Source organism: Cavia porcellus, unplaced genomic scaffold, assembly GCF_034190915.1.
Source record: "Cavia porcellus strain 051 isolate PalLab524CR breed Dunkin Hartley unplaced genomic scaffold, mCavPor4.1 scaffold_8, whole genome shotgun sequence".
Taxonomy (NCBI): Eukaryota; Metazoa; Chordata; class Mammalia; order Rodentia; family Caviidae; genus Cavia; species Cavia porcellus.
In genome coordinates, this window is record NW_026947491.1 from 53,732,615 (window position 1) to 53,747,714 (window position 15,100).

The following is a 15,100-nucleotide window of genomic DNA, read 5'->3' on the forward strand; positions in this document are numbered from 1 at the left end:
ATGTTGCAGTCAGAAGTTGCAAGGAACAATTACATACAGGATTCATAATTAATGGTATTATTTATAATGGCTGCCCAAGGAATCAAATACAAGAAGCACAAGAAATATATCCATACACTACAGACCTAGAAAATCCAGCTTGGATCCCATGGCAATAACCTGCATGAGTTCAGCTGAAAACTTAGAAACCAAAACAGTGCCTCCCACAAGTCCAACTGGAGGCCTAAAGCGCACAACAAAGATTCATGCAACCTGTTTCATGGATCTGCAGTGGAAAGGCTCAAGGTCAGTGGTGAAAGCTGGAAAGTCTGTGGTGGGGTGAAGGACCTGTGCCAGTAAGTTGAAGGTTACGCAGTGGAGCCAAGAAGTGAAGGTCAAAATAAGGATCAAGACTCCCCTGAAAAGTACTACAGCCATCCTCCGCAAAATGAGGTCCGAAGCTCCTCTGAAAATGAGTTCACCAGAGTTCATGTCAGAAAGCCAATGTGACAAGCTTCTCCTGGAGACTGAACAGCACACTTCTCTGGAGCCAAGAAGAGATACTCAAGGTAAGGACCAGAGCTCCTCCAAACTGAATCGCAATCATTCTTAACAGCAAGATCCCAAAGTCTTTTGATGATAACAGCAAAGTTCATAACAGGGAGGCCAGCATGACAAATTCCTCCAAAAAACCAGCAGCTCCAAAAGAACCAACAGCTCCAAACAACAACATTCACTTAGGAGAACCCACAGTGCTACTCTCTTCCTCTCCACTATTTTTTTTATGCTGGCAGCAGTCCTCAGATGGACCCTCTACACTCAGACCACACTCATTTAATTCAGCTGGTGTTAAACTGACCACTAGTTTTAAATATATATAATAATTTTTATATATGAATATCTACATGTGTTTGTATAGATATACACATACATATACACACATATACACATGTATGCCTATGGTGTTTTAATTTGTATATATACATACACACACATATATATACAAAATTTCAGAATTTAAGAATTTCATTGCCATAAACCTCCCTGCAGCCTCTGTCCTGTGAGTATTCTGTGTGTGCAGAAAGAACTTCTCTTTTCCTTCTGTTCTTCTTAAATTCATTGATTAAGGCTTCCATACAAAAGAAATGCTAAAAACAGAAAGTAAAAATTTAGTTAACATGTGTTTTATGTGATACTGAAGCTTCATTAGCAATGGAGTCAATAAAAATAGGCCACTGATTGTTGAAGAATAATGGAAAATCATGGAAGACTATGCAGGACAAAGGTCAAGAGGACACCAGGGAGAAATAAGCACAGCTAATTTATTTGGATTCCTCTGTATGACTTTTCATCTCTGAGATAAAGATGCTCATTTCCTCTGAGTATAAGGAGAGCACTTAATTTAAATCTGCACTGCCAGAAATCTTCCAGGCCCATCTGAAACATTAATTGAAATTAATTGAAAAGCCATGATGCATTGAGTTGAGCTATTCACAGAAATTCAGACAGGTTTTTACTCCATAAAATGTGACTTATCTTTAAAGAATATAGACTCCCACAGATTCTGTTTTAATTTTTTTTTCTTAAATAGTTACCCAAGGAGGGGAAGGTTATCTTTCAGGTCTCACAATTTTACTCTTCATTCCACTTCATTTAAGAGATTTTCCCTATTACTTACTGCTTTTGTTTTGATTTATTAAACTCAGAAATCTTTGAATTTATCATAGTTTATTTTTCCACTTGGATACTCAATATTTATGCTTTTTGTTTGTAATGAATTATTTCCACAAACACTTATTGAGCTTTATGGTTTTAAAAGTATTTTCCTAGCATCAAAATGCAGAAAATTTAAAACATTTCAAAAGCCACTGTACACATATTAATGAGATAAATAGTAAATTAATGGAAGAGAAAAACATAATTTAAGTAAGATACTAATGAATCCTGTAGAGCACAAATGCAACTGGAACACTACATGGTTGTTATGGTTTAGACCTGGAGTAGCTCCCCAGGCCTCATATATCCAAAGATGGGGCTTTGGTAAGGTGATTGATCCAGGGGAGCTATATGGAATTCATTGATGATTTTATGGCTGGGTGTGCTGTTACAAAGGTGAGGCCTGTTGAGAAAAGTATGTGTCTCTCTCAGAGCCTGATTTGGAAGGATTTAGCTCCTCTCCAGCGTTATTCTTCTGTTTACTGGATTTCACAAAGTGAGCAGTTTTTTCTGTGGCAAGCTCTTACACAATGTAGATTCTGTTTGGAGCCAGTCAACTATAGACTGAAAACTGTCAGCTATCATAGGCCTCTCCTTCTTTAACTTCTGGGGTTTGAATATGGTGCCTGAGTCACAAGGAAAGTTAGGAAGACAGTAGTGAAAAATATATTTCAAATATGTGATCAAGAAGGCTCCATTGCTAGGCATGCTGGAAAATAGCTATAATCCCAGTACTCTGTGAAGCAAAGGCAGACGATGACAAATTCAAAACAGCCAGGGACAAGTTATTGAGATGATATTTCTCAAAATAATTATTAGTAAAGTGTTACAGATAGAGCATACTATGAGCATGTGAGTTTAATATTGGATACCATGAAAATAAACAAAACAAAAAACAAATGACAAAGAAGAAAGAAGAAATACTTCATTAATGGCATGGCAATTATGCAGAAAACTAAAAAATGATGAAGTAATAAACTGTGAATGTCAGAACAAAGAGCAAACAGAAAGCACAAAGACCCTATGGCAGAAATAGACTCAATAAGTATTATTACTGTAAGAAAATTTGGAGAGGAAATGAAACCAGGTATTGAGAACAAATCTCATGCCAGAGTCCCTACTCCCTGTATAAGCTTATCTTGCTTTTGTCTTCCATTATAATCAGGTGAAATATGTTCCTTTGAATTACTCTGAGCCAAGTGATCAGCAAAAATGATTTAGGACAGCTAAACTCTGTAGCCTGTAGGTTGTGTAATATAACAGAAGTAAAAGAAAGAAGACTGGGATTTATTATGTGAGGTTTAGAGGTTATTAAATGTATAAGTGTGAATGAGAGCAATTCTTCAGGAACATAGAGGAAAAGAGCTAGAAACACAATTAGAAGCTATTAATACATAAATTATTTTTAAAAATTAATCATTTATTGGTACATTCTAGATATACACAATGTCACATTCATCATAATGAATTTGGACTTGTATGTGATTTATTGTTCTTTTTTCCTTCTTACCCTATCCTTTCTTCATACCCTCCTCCCCTACTTTATTTATAAATGTTTATTTCCATTTTTCCTTCCTTTCTCATTTTTTCTTTTCCCTTCAACCTCCCTATTTCTCCATCTCATTTGAATATTTCTTTTTCAATTTTACAATATCTGTTTTGCACTTTGGTCCTTATTTATAATTTCAGTTTCTCACAACAGAGAAACCATATGATACTTATATATGTGTTACCAATTTGTTTCACTAGAATATGGTCTCCAATTTACCTACAAATCTCGATTATATCCTTCTTTCAGGCTAACTAGCATTGTATATAAAAAGATATAAAAACATCTTTTTTATCCGATCATCACTCAATGGGCATTTCTATAGTTTCTGAGATTTTGCTTTTATACTATGCTATTGTAAACACTGGTGTGCATATATTGCTATGAAATGGTGTTTTTCCTTTTTAGGGGAAGATACTAAGAAGAGAAATCACTGGATCAAATACAATCTGAACTTTTAGTTTTCTCTGAGGAATCTCCACACTGATTTCCATAGTGGTTGCATCAGTCTACACTCCCATTAACAGTGAAGAAGGATTTATTGTCCCCCACAGCTCCTCCAGCATTTGTTACAGGTTGATTTCATGATGGCAGCTATACTTTCTGGAGTGATATAGAATCTCAGCATTGTTTTAATTTGCATCTCTCAAATGACAATTGATGTTGAACAATTTTTCACATATTTATTTGCCAAATCATTTCTACTTCTTCACCTAAGAAGTTTCTATTAATTTCTAATGCCCCATATTCCATTGCTTCTTTAAATTGGGGCTTTGATTTTTGAGTTCTTTATATATTCTAAATTTTATTGTTTTGTTTGAGGAACAGCTAGCAAAATTTTTTTTTCCCACTCTGTGTATTATCCCTTGATGCTGTTGATGATTTTCTTTGCTGGTAAAAACCTTTGAATAAGATTAGATCAGATTTGTTGATTTTTTAAAATATTACCCATGTGGTTTGAGTTCTGTTTATAAAGTCTTTGCTTACACCTATGTCTTTAAGAGTTCTTAGTCTTTCTTATAGCTGATATAGAGTTTCTAAGTTAAATCTTTAATATATTTTGATTTTAGTCTGGTCCGTGGTGAGGGAAATGGGTCTAATTTTAGTCTTTGACATGGAAGTCAGTTTTTTCAACAGCTTTATTAAAGACAATATATTTCTTCTAGTGAGGTACTTGCCCTCTTTGTTGAAGATAAGGTGGCTAAGTGTTTGTAGTTGCTTCTGCCTCTTCTAATCTGTTCCATTGGTCCTTTTGTTTGTCATTACCATGCAGTTTTACCATAATAGCGTTGTAGTATGACTTAAAATCAGGTAGTGCAAAGCCTTCTGCCTTATTTCCCAGAACTATTTTTATTATTCTAGGTTTCTTCTTGTTCCAAATAAATTTTAAGCTATTTTCTCTAATTGTGTGAGATGAATATTGGCATTTTAATTGAGATTACATTAAACCTGTATAACAATTTTGGGATTATGATCATTTTCACTATATTGGTTCTTCCTGTCCAAATGCAAAAAATGTCTTTCCGTTTCCTGATATCATCTTCAATCTCCTATTCAGAGTATGATTGTTTCAGTATAAAGATCTTTTCACTTCTGTGCTAGATTGCTAAGTATTTCATTTCTTTTAATGCTGTTGTGAAATTTGTGTTTTTTTTCTAATTTCTCTCTCAGTGAGTTTCTTGTGTACAAGAATGCTATTGATTTTTGAGTGTTGACCATATTCAGCTCTATGACTGAATTTGGTTATTGAATCTAGAAATCTTTTGGTGAAATTTTTGGGATGTTGTTTTTCCGTGTTGTACTTTGTTAAATGTTTTTACTACATGTATTAAAATTACCATGCAAGTCCCCCCGCCCCCTTGGGTCTTTTGATATGGTATATTACATTTATTGATTTCTGTGTGTTAAACCGTCCCTGGGGCCCTGTGATGAATCCTACTTGTTCATCATGTATGAAATTCATGATGATTTGCTGTGTTTTATTTGCCAGTATCTTACTGAAGATTTTTGTATCTTTGTAGATTGATCTGTAGTTTTCTTTTTTGGTTGCACATTTCCCTGGTTTTTGTTTTAGGGTAAAACTTGTGCTCAGGAATAAACTTAGGGAAACTGATTTCCTTTCAATTTCTTTAAAAGAGTTTTAGGTATAGCAACACCACGCCTTCTCTAAATGTCTCGTAGAATTCAGTAGTGAATCAATCAGGATCAGGATTTCCTTTGTGGTAAGTTTTTGTTATATTTTCATTACATTTACTGATATTGGTTATTTAGAGTTTTTACATCTTCTTGATTCAGCTCTGGTAATACATATGTATCTACGAATCTGTTAATTTCTTCTGTGTTTTCCATCTTATTAAAATAAGAATTCTTGAAATAGGTACTGATGATCTAGGTTTCTGTAGGTTCTGTTGTGATTTCATTTTGTTCATTCCTAATTGCATGGATGTGAGTCTGTTCTTTTTTTTTTTCTTCTAATGAGGTTGGATGAGTATTTATCAAATTTATTTAATTTTTAAAGAACTTAGTATTCAGTTCATTGATTCTTTGTCTTGTTTTCTTTATCTCAATTGAATTTATTTCTATTCTGGTCTTCATAACTTACTTCCTGGTACAAACATTGAGTTTAATTTTTTTTCTAGACATGTGAGGTTCAGCATTAAGTTGTTCACTTGAGATTACTGTGCTTTACTGATGTGAAGATATTTTGCCATGAATTTCCCTCAGAGGATTATTTACATTGCATCTTATAGGTTCTGATATGTATATCAGCATTATAATTTAATTATAGATACTGTTTTATTTCTCCTTTAATTTCATCTGTGACTCATTGGTTATTCAGGGGATTATTTAATTTTCATGTACTTATGGAGTTTTTGTGGCTTCTTTTGCACTGATTCCCATTGTCATTGCACTATTGTCAGATAACACGCATGAGAAAATTTCATTTCCTTTTCATTTATTGACCAAGCTTTATGAGCTAACACGTGTTCTCTTTTGATGAATATTCCTTGTGCAACTGGTAGGAATGTGTACTTTGAAATTCTGGTGTGAAATGCTGTGTACAGTTGTTCTTTTCATCTTCTGCAGTTGTTAAATTAATTTTTCATGTTCCTTTGCTATGTTAAAGAAAGCTGGACTATTTTTGTGATTGCTAATAACAATCTTGTCTTCTATATCTGATATTGTGTACTCTGCTTGGTTCATTTGGCTGCATATATTGCATATCTATTTGAATCTGTTTCATGAATTCCATTTCTTTCCTAGGTTGGGCGTTCATAATCTCCGTCATTTGCATAAGAAACTGCTTTTTTTTTCCGGAATCTACTCTAGATTCCCTAAGCAAGTCCTGCAATTTGATTGTCATCTTTTTAGATACCTAAGAGATTATTTCCAATTTGATTTCTTTATAATTTCATTCACCTATTTTCTTACTGCTGTTTCTGCCATTTTAGAAAAGTCATGTGAGTGGCTTCTGATTCTATCTATCTCATTGTCCTCTGGGCTTATCCTGGGTAGGAGGGAGGTATGGAGTTTCATTTTGTTCCGTGTCTTGTCATTTTTTACATTTTAAATTCCTAATCATTTTTTTTTTTGGTGTTGGTGCTTGCAAATTGCTTATGGTTTATAGCTTTATCCCTAAAATTGAGATATCCCTAGGAAAAGTCTATTCCTCAGAGGTTTTTCTTGGTTTATATGTCCTTGGTCTTTGTGTATGTTGCAAGATTCTACTTTCCCATTTTATTAGGGATGAGATGTTATTTATTTGGCTCAACACCCAGTCTATGGTGATGATTATGACCTAAGACTTAATGTTTTCATACAGGAAAAAAAAAACTTATTACAGCAGATATGACATCCTGACTAATGCAGTACAGTTGTCAATAACAATAGCATCAAACACAGTCTAGAAACTGATAAACTGTGGTAAATATTTGGTACCTTTAACCATAGGAGCAAGATCTACAGTTATATAATCAAATGCAACATAAATCAGGAATTTCTATGCTGTGAGTTTCCCCTTAGTAGGTTATTTTTACCTTGAGAGAGAATGTAAAAAGGATAGAGGAAAATAGAGAGATAATTAAAGAGAAATATAGTATCATTAAGCCTGAAGAACAAAGGGTGATCACCCAACCTTTGGGAAACTGGAGAAGAGGAGAGGATATAAAAAATGAAGGGAAAAGCAAAATAATAATAATAATAATAATTGAAACAAACTAGAAAGACTAAAGACAATGTTCATATGCTTAAAAACATTTTAAAAAATCAAGAAATAAAGTTAAGGAGAGAAAAGAGGTGAACCAAACAAAGCAAACAATAAAATAAAAACCTAAACCGAAAAGAAAAAGACAGAAAAAGGAATACAAAATCAGCAAAAAAATCAAATGACAAGAACAACAAAAACAATAAAATTGATCAGTTGTGTGTTATTGTCCAAGTCAGAGCCCAAATGTGTTCTGATTAACCCTGTCAAGTCTGCAGTAGGATTAATGGTGGGTACAAGGCTAATTTTGCCTTCAGTTATTGGGTTTGGAGCCAGAGTTCTAAGCCAGTACATTTCTGTATTTCCCTGGTTGGTCACCCATGTTTCTTTACCCTGTGTGTCTCTGAATCACTTTTCCAGTTTCTGTGGTATCTTTTGACAGAAATACCCGAAGATTGCTCCTACTTGGCTCCTCTTTGCACTTGTAAGGCCGCCTCTGTTCCACTCAACAGTTTCAGTGAAGGAGAGAATTACGCCTATGATTCAAATTGTCCATACAAGAATGTAGAGAAAGAACTTGTAAAAGGAACAGAAAAACTAACGTAATAACTACAAAGATACTGAGCTGCTTGTGGCACTGACCTCAGGTAGATTTAGAAGGTGAGTTAATACTATGCCAAATTCTCACCTCACCTTGTTCTGCTGCGTCTGGGAGCCTCCAGTGAGTTTTGGCCTGGAGTTCTCAGCCAGCCATGAACTTACACAGCACTGGTTTCTGTCTTTTTCATCTTACCTCTGAAACCTCCTGTTTCCTTCTCTAGCTTGTCTAGACCTTCAAGATTCTAGTGACATCTGGATTAGGAAGTTTTATCACTTAATGCATGCTGTTTTTCTCCATCCCTGTTGCCACAGGTCACAATTATACTGGACCTCTGAATTTGCCTTTAACACTTGTTTCCCCTGCTGATGCCCATGGCAGAGAGACATGGATCACCTACCACTACCTGCACTATGAACAATGGCTCTGGTGTGAATGCCCACCAGTGACCGTACTCCTGCCTTCTTCCCCTGAAAGCTTTGTGCATTTCGAACAGTCATAGGTTTCCAGATGTAGGCCTGAACCTGGCCCTGTATCAGGAAATTGGTTTGTTGTTATCATAGATTTTGGAATTTGTTCCAGTGAGGAAATGTAGTTGCACCACATGATAAATAGTTGTGTTTACAGACGGGAAAATCAGCTGGGAGCTGCACGTAGGTTGATGAGTGGCTTTGCTTCTTATTCTGGCTTTCCGTTTTCTGTATTTTGCCTGTTCACTATCTATTCAAGGATAGATTCCACTAATTGTTGACTATCATCTCATGTAGCTGCACTCTAACTGACCTTAATAGTTATCTCAGAGGTCCTGGTGTGTGCTACTTCCTGTATACCATAATGATTCTAAATTGATAAATTTATCATTAGTCCCACAGAGCCCATTACACTTTGAAGACAGGATTCTAACAGGAGTGAAGTTTATAGCTAAGAAGTGCTGGTTAGAGAATGGGATAGTTGCAATGAACTCAGTGGAGAGGTGGGTAAAGATTGGTACAGCACATGTATCCAGTTTAGCCAGTAAGTGGATAAGATACAGCAGAAGACAAGATCTGTGAAACAGGAAATGTCAAAATAGACTCTTTCCAAGTTACCAAGACAGGAAATTTGATATATGATTTCTGGCTTTAAACGGTTTGGTTTTTTTTCTAAGGTTTCACTTTGTTTAAAAGCATCCTGCTGATAGAGTGACACTTAAAGCAGACTGTAAATCAGGTGATACATGACTTAATGATGGGGCATAGCTACTGTAACTCCTGTATGGAATATTTCCTGTATAATTGAGTTAAAATATTACTTAACTCAGGATATGCCAGATAAGTGAATCAGATAACAACATTTTCATCACTTATGAACGATTATTTTAATATCTGTGTGATTTCTCTGAATCAGTTTAGATCATATAGCAAAAATAATGATAAAAAGATTTCTACACAATAAGTAAATTAGTGACGTATTAAATTTTCAAATGAAAGCCTTTCTAATAAGCTTCAGTTTGAACAGGATGAGACATAATAATTTCAGAAAATTCCAATATTCCTTTAATAAGTTAACATCAAGTGAATTAATACATTGGGCTTTTGAATTTCTCCCATATGTAATGGGCAATAGTAGCTATCAATAGCAAAAAATAAAAAGTTATAATTACAAGAGAAATGTTAGGTATAAAATACAGAAGCAAAAATGTAATAGTCAGTGCAGAGGGACATTCCTAGTTGCCAACTTATAAATGGTGTTCTGCTACTCTGGGTATAAGGCATATCTGTATGATTTTTTTATGCCACTTAGGATGATCATGTGCTGAAGTTCTATAGTTTGTAAATAGATTATATTGTCTCTAGCATGGGAGTAATTATTCTGTTGCTTTTATAAAGATAAAAATAATTTAAGATACAAAAACGTTAGTACTAGATTTAAAATGCTTTAACATCCAAGACTGATTATCTCAAAGATTTCTAACTCCATGTATCTATTGGAGCAGTCTAATTTAAATAAACAATTTACATTTTCACATGCCAAATTTAAGCCTATATTACATTATTATATAGATTTTGATATGCAAGAAATTTCTTTCTACAATATTTGCCAAAAATTCCAAAATTTAAGCCTATAATCAACATAAGAAAACACATAGTCAACTTTTATGCTTCCTATTAATTGAAAAATTTGTATTGTCCCTAAAAATACATTTTATATTCACAAAAGGAAATAAACCATAGTAATTAAAACTCCTCTCAGAGAGAGACTCCCAAGCCTCCAGCATATTTTATATTAAATCTCAAGATCACAAAGGGGAAGACTGTGATTAATTTAATTATTGTGTACAACAAAGGTATGGATGCTTCCTTTAGGCAAATGATGTTCTAATCAAACTGGACTCATCATACTAAATCTAATACGCAGAAAACCATGGAGCATTCAGCTCAGTTTGAGGAGCACTAAGTAGCTCCCAAAAGTAACCACAGGTATGAGTTAATGAAATCTAAAAAATATATCAAATTCTAAAACTCTTTGTGAAAAAACACAACCTGTCCTAACATACTCAAATTTATTTGAGAATATTTATAATTTTATTAGTGAATATCAAAATGTTGGACTGCTTCAAACAACTATGGAAAATGGAATCCACAAAATTGTTGTATTCTATCATCACCTATCGTACATTTTTTCTTTTTTATTTTTGGAGATATAGTGTATCTTATTATGATGTAATAGCAATATAGTCATACATCACATAATATGATACAACACTAGGACAATCACTTTTACTCTCTTAACCTATGGTAGGTTTATATCATAATATTTGGTTATATCTGTGCTATTAAACATTTTGTAGTTGAGATAATATTGTCATGGTTTATCCGTGATAATAATGAGAATAGTTGGATTCAATGGGAGCTTCAAACCTAGACTTCTGAGAAATCTCCACACTGATTTCCACAGTAGGTGTACCAGTCTACACTCCCACTAACAGTGGAGAGGAGGTAATCCTTTGATTATTAGTTATATTGCCATTTACTCTAGTTAACCCTTAGCCCATAAATAATTGTCTTTTGGCTTTTCTATTTATTACTTTATACATAATTGTTTATTCATAGTGTGTTGTATAGGTTTTGTCCAAAATCTTCCTGAATTGGATTAATTCTTTTCAAATCACTGGTTTTGGCTCTTTTTTGGCTTAAGTTTATTCACCAATAATGTCCTTACTTTTAAATATGATACTATGATGTAGATGTATTTTGAGATTTTAAAAATTGTATATGTTTGCAATACATAGTGATTACATGAGTGGAGAGTTACTGGAGATTTTTGCCCATCTGAAAACGTATTAGACTGTATTTGTTTGACCCTCATCTTTGCTTGACAGTTTGGTCATATTTTGTCAAATACTTTTCTAGCATATAATAATGTTAGAGAAATTGGCTGCCAAAGTAAGTTTTATTCTTTGGAAAGATGTCTCTTTTTAAACCTTATGGTTTTGTGTTATATTTTATTATTTATAATTCATGATATATGTGTGCATGCCTCTGTGTGCACACGTGCCTGTGTGTTCATGTGTCTGATATTCAACCTATTGGATTTGCACTGAGCTACACTCCAGTTTTTCTTTTCCTGCACAAGTTCTCAATAGTCACTAATTTGGCCAAATAGGACTAAATTTGTGAAATTTGTGATTCACATGTTTTACCCCCCTGTAGTTCTGGGATTACAGACATGCACCAACATGCTCAACAATATGCATTTACTATGCAGAACCGGTTCTGGAATTTTTAATGATTTTTTCTGAATGAGTTAGTGTGATATGACCTGGATCTGGGAAGTCAACAGATGAGTAATATAGAAAACTTCAAAGAGAAAGTGATCTTAGCACCCTGAGCTTAAGGATGTGAAGTTTCTTGAAAGATGCTTATTGAGCTCCCTATAGGTCCTCCACCTGGGCAACAAGGCTGGGGTCAATTCATTGCACCTAGGGGGATCAAATGCCATGCTGACTCAGATAACTCTCTATAGCACACACTTAAATTGTGGTTTAGACACACCTTGCAGAGCAATGACTGCTATATTAATGCTAGCCTAGACCAAAAAGATTCCGCCACATAAAAGGGTGGAATTCCAATGTTGGTCGACAAAACTAGCAGTGTTTATAACTCTTAAACGCACCCGTAATTTCAAAACCATAAAATGGAATGTATCAACCCTGCTTCTTGGGGCAGTCATCATCTTGGCTCTGCCTGCTCCCTGCTCCCTAGACTGCACCTCGCTCTTTCCCTGCACCTGCTAACTGATCTTGCTGCTCTCTGCGCTGTGGCTTTTTCTTCATTTGGGATCTCCAGAAATTATTCTCCCTGGGATTCAAATAAGCCAGACATTTTCACTCAAAATGTTGGATTATATAAATTTATCCATTATTTTTCTTGTTATTTTATAAAATGTAAGTTTTAGTTAATGAAAAAAAAAACACTGCAGTTCACATGTAAAAAGAAAAAAACTGTGCATGAGGAGAAACACGGGAGAAAAATATATGCTCCATTTCTGGGAGAAATAAAAAAAAAAAATCCTTAGCCAGGATTATATGCCAAGACCACAAACGATCTCTGATATGAGGAGAGGTATAACATTCTTCTTGTAGAATCCAATCAGAACAATTGGATGGATATCATTATCTCAGAGATTAAGCTAATCATAGAGAAATATCCACATTCCAGGAACAGACACACAAAGCCTGAAGCGAATCAGTCTGAACACGGGCAAAGAAAGTATTACAACAAATCTAACAAGTACAAAGTAAAAAAAAAAAAAAAAAAAAAAAAAAAAAAGTAACAGTGGCCACTTGGGAGGGGCAAGATTGTAGAGAGAGGGCCCTCATTGCTTTAGGGACTGAGAAAGCTTATAGTTATGGGTGTAATTTAATACTGAAAACAAAAGATAAAAAGAACAAAACTTTCCTACTCCCCAAATAACATCCTAAACATAAGGCAACATTATTTTAGCACTAAAGGAATTTGGAAAAATAAGTCACGCCAAAATAAGCTCAGTTATTGAGATTAACTCACAACACAATACTAATTGCTTGAGAGAACAGGAAATGTGAAAATATTCAGATGTAAATAGTCTCCCCACAGTCCATTGTTCTCTACTTTATGACTTAATAAAAAACTGGTGAGATGTGGAAAAATGCTATTAAAACAGTCACCCATTGTTAAAGACACAATACATAGATATCAACTTAAAATAGATTATACTTTGTAAGGTTATAAATATAACAATGCTGCATTAATATAGGAAAATCACTTTGATCAATCAAATGTCATGAACAATAAAGTTAATAAGTTAGTATCTCTCAAAATTAAAAAATTTTCACTGATAAAAGAGAACAAACGAGCCTATAATCCCAGCACTTGGGAGACTGAGGCAAGAGAATTGCTGTGAATTTCAGCCTTACATAGTTAATTCAAGTCCGGCGTGAACTATGTAGCGAGACTGCCTCAAAAAACAAGCAAACAAACAAGCAAACTCCAAACAGAGAAAGAGAATAAAGGAATGACAAAAGTTTTTCAATATCTCAATATCTATTACAAAAGACAGGAAAATGTGCTGCAGCTAGCAATCCAGCTGAGGGATGAACAGGAATCCTAGGACGATCATGAATGTTGATGTAAGGACTGCCTGTGACTGAGACTTTGCACAATAATGAAAATCCCTCCCATAAGCCACCACCAGTCTAACCTCATTCAATCTCATGCAAGTTATGAAATACAAATTCTCTCGTGCACAGTACGAAAGACCAAAAGCTAAGAATGGCACAGCATTGCAAATGGACCCCCAGACAGATCAGCCTGGGCCTTACACACAAAGAATCCTTGGAGACACCTGAAGCTTAGCTGAAGCAACAGTGAACTCCAAACACACAGAGTTCCTACATAAATTTATGATATCACTGCACCAAAGACCTAACAGACAAAAAGGCAAATCACAAACATTTGCATACCATAGTTTCCACTACACATCTATAATGTTTCTTTTAAAAAGTGTGTAAAGCAACAAAAAGGCAAAAATTAAACGTGACCCAAGAGACCCAGCCATCTTTAGAGTTAGACACAGTCACGACACAGATGCTGAGATCCCTTTCAGGGAATTTAAAATAAATATGATTAATATGCTAACACCTACAATAAAAGGATGGAAAACAGATTGTAAACTTGGTAGAGAAGGACTATGAAAAGGATTCAAGTGAAAATGCTAATTTTTTTTTAAATGACCAGAATGAAGAATAACTGGAATAGGTTCATCAGTAGAGTTCATGGTACCCTGAAAAACAAACAAACAAACAAACAAACAGCCAGCTTGAAAACAGGCCTATAGAAATTACTCAAAATAAGAAACAAAGATAACAAGTGGTAAATAAAAAAAAATCCCACCCACAGTGAAAAGCACGTTGGATTTGGGGGACACACTCATGCCCTACCACACGTGCAAGTGGAATCTCAAAAGGAAAAGGAAGGGAATGTGGCTAAATGATTATCTGAAGAAAAACTTCAAATAACTGTCTGAAGAAATAATGGCAGATAATTTTTATTTTTTAAAAGATAATTTTCATAAAGTAGTGTGTGCATGAGGTAGAACAGGAGAAGAGTTGCAGACAAGTGAAGGGAGAGAAACACTGGCATTATTTGCATTTTTTGAAAGAGCAATCATAGCAGTTATATGCAGAAACCAGTGGGTGAAGTGGAGAAGACCCAGATAAGGAAAGTACATTAAAATACAGGGATCCTGATTTTGAATTATCAACTAAATTCACTAACAGGTAATATAGGTTATATATATATATATATATATATATATATATATATATATATGATTTTGAAAGACAATAAAACTAGTAAGAAACTTTGTAGTTAAAAGTAATAGTATATCTTGATTAGTTTAAAGTGATCAATAGACAAATCAATAAAAATAAATAATTGTTCACCAAATGTAGTGGTGCATGTTTGTAAGTCTAGCACTTTGGCAACACTCAGGCAGGAAGATAATGAATTCAAACCCATCCTGAGCAATTTAG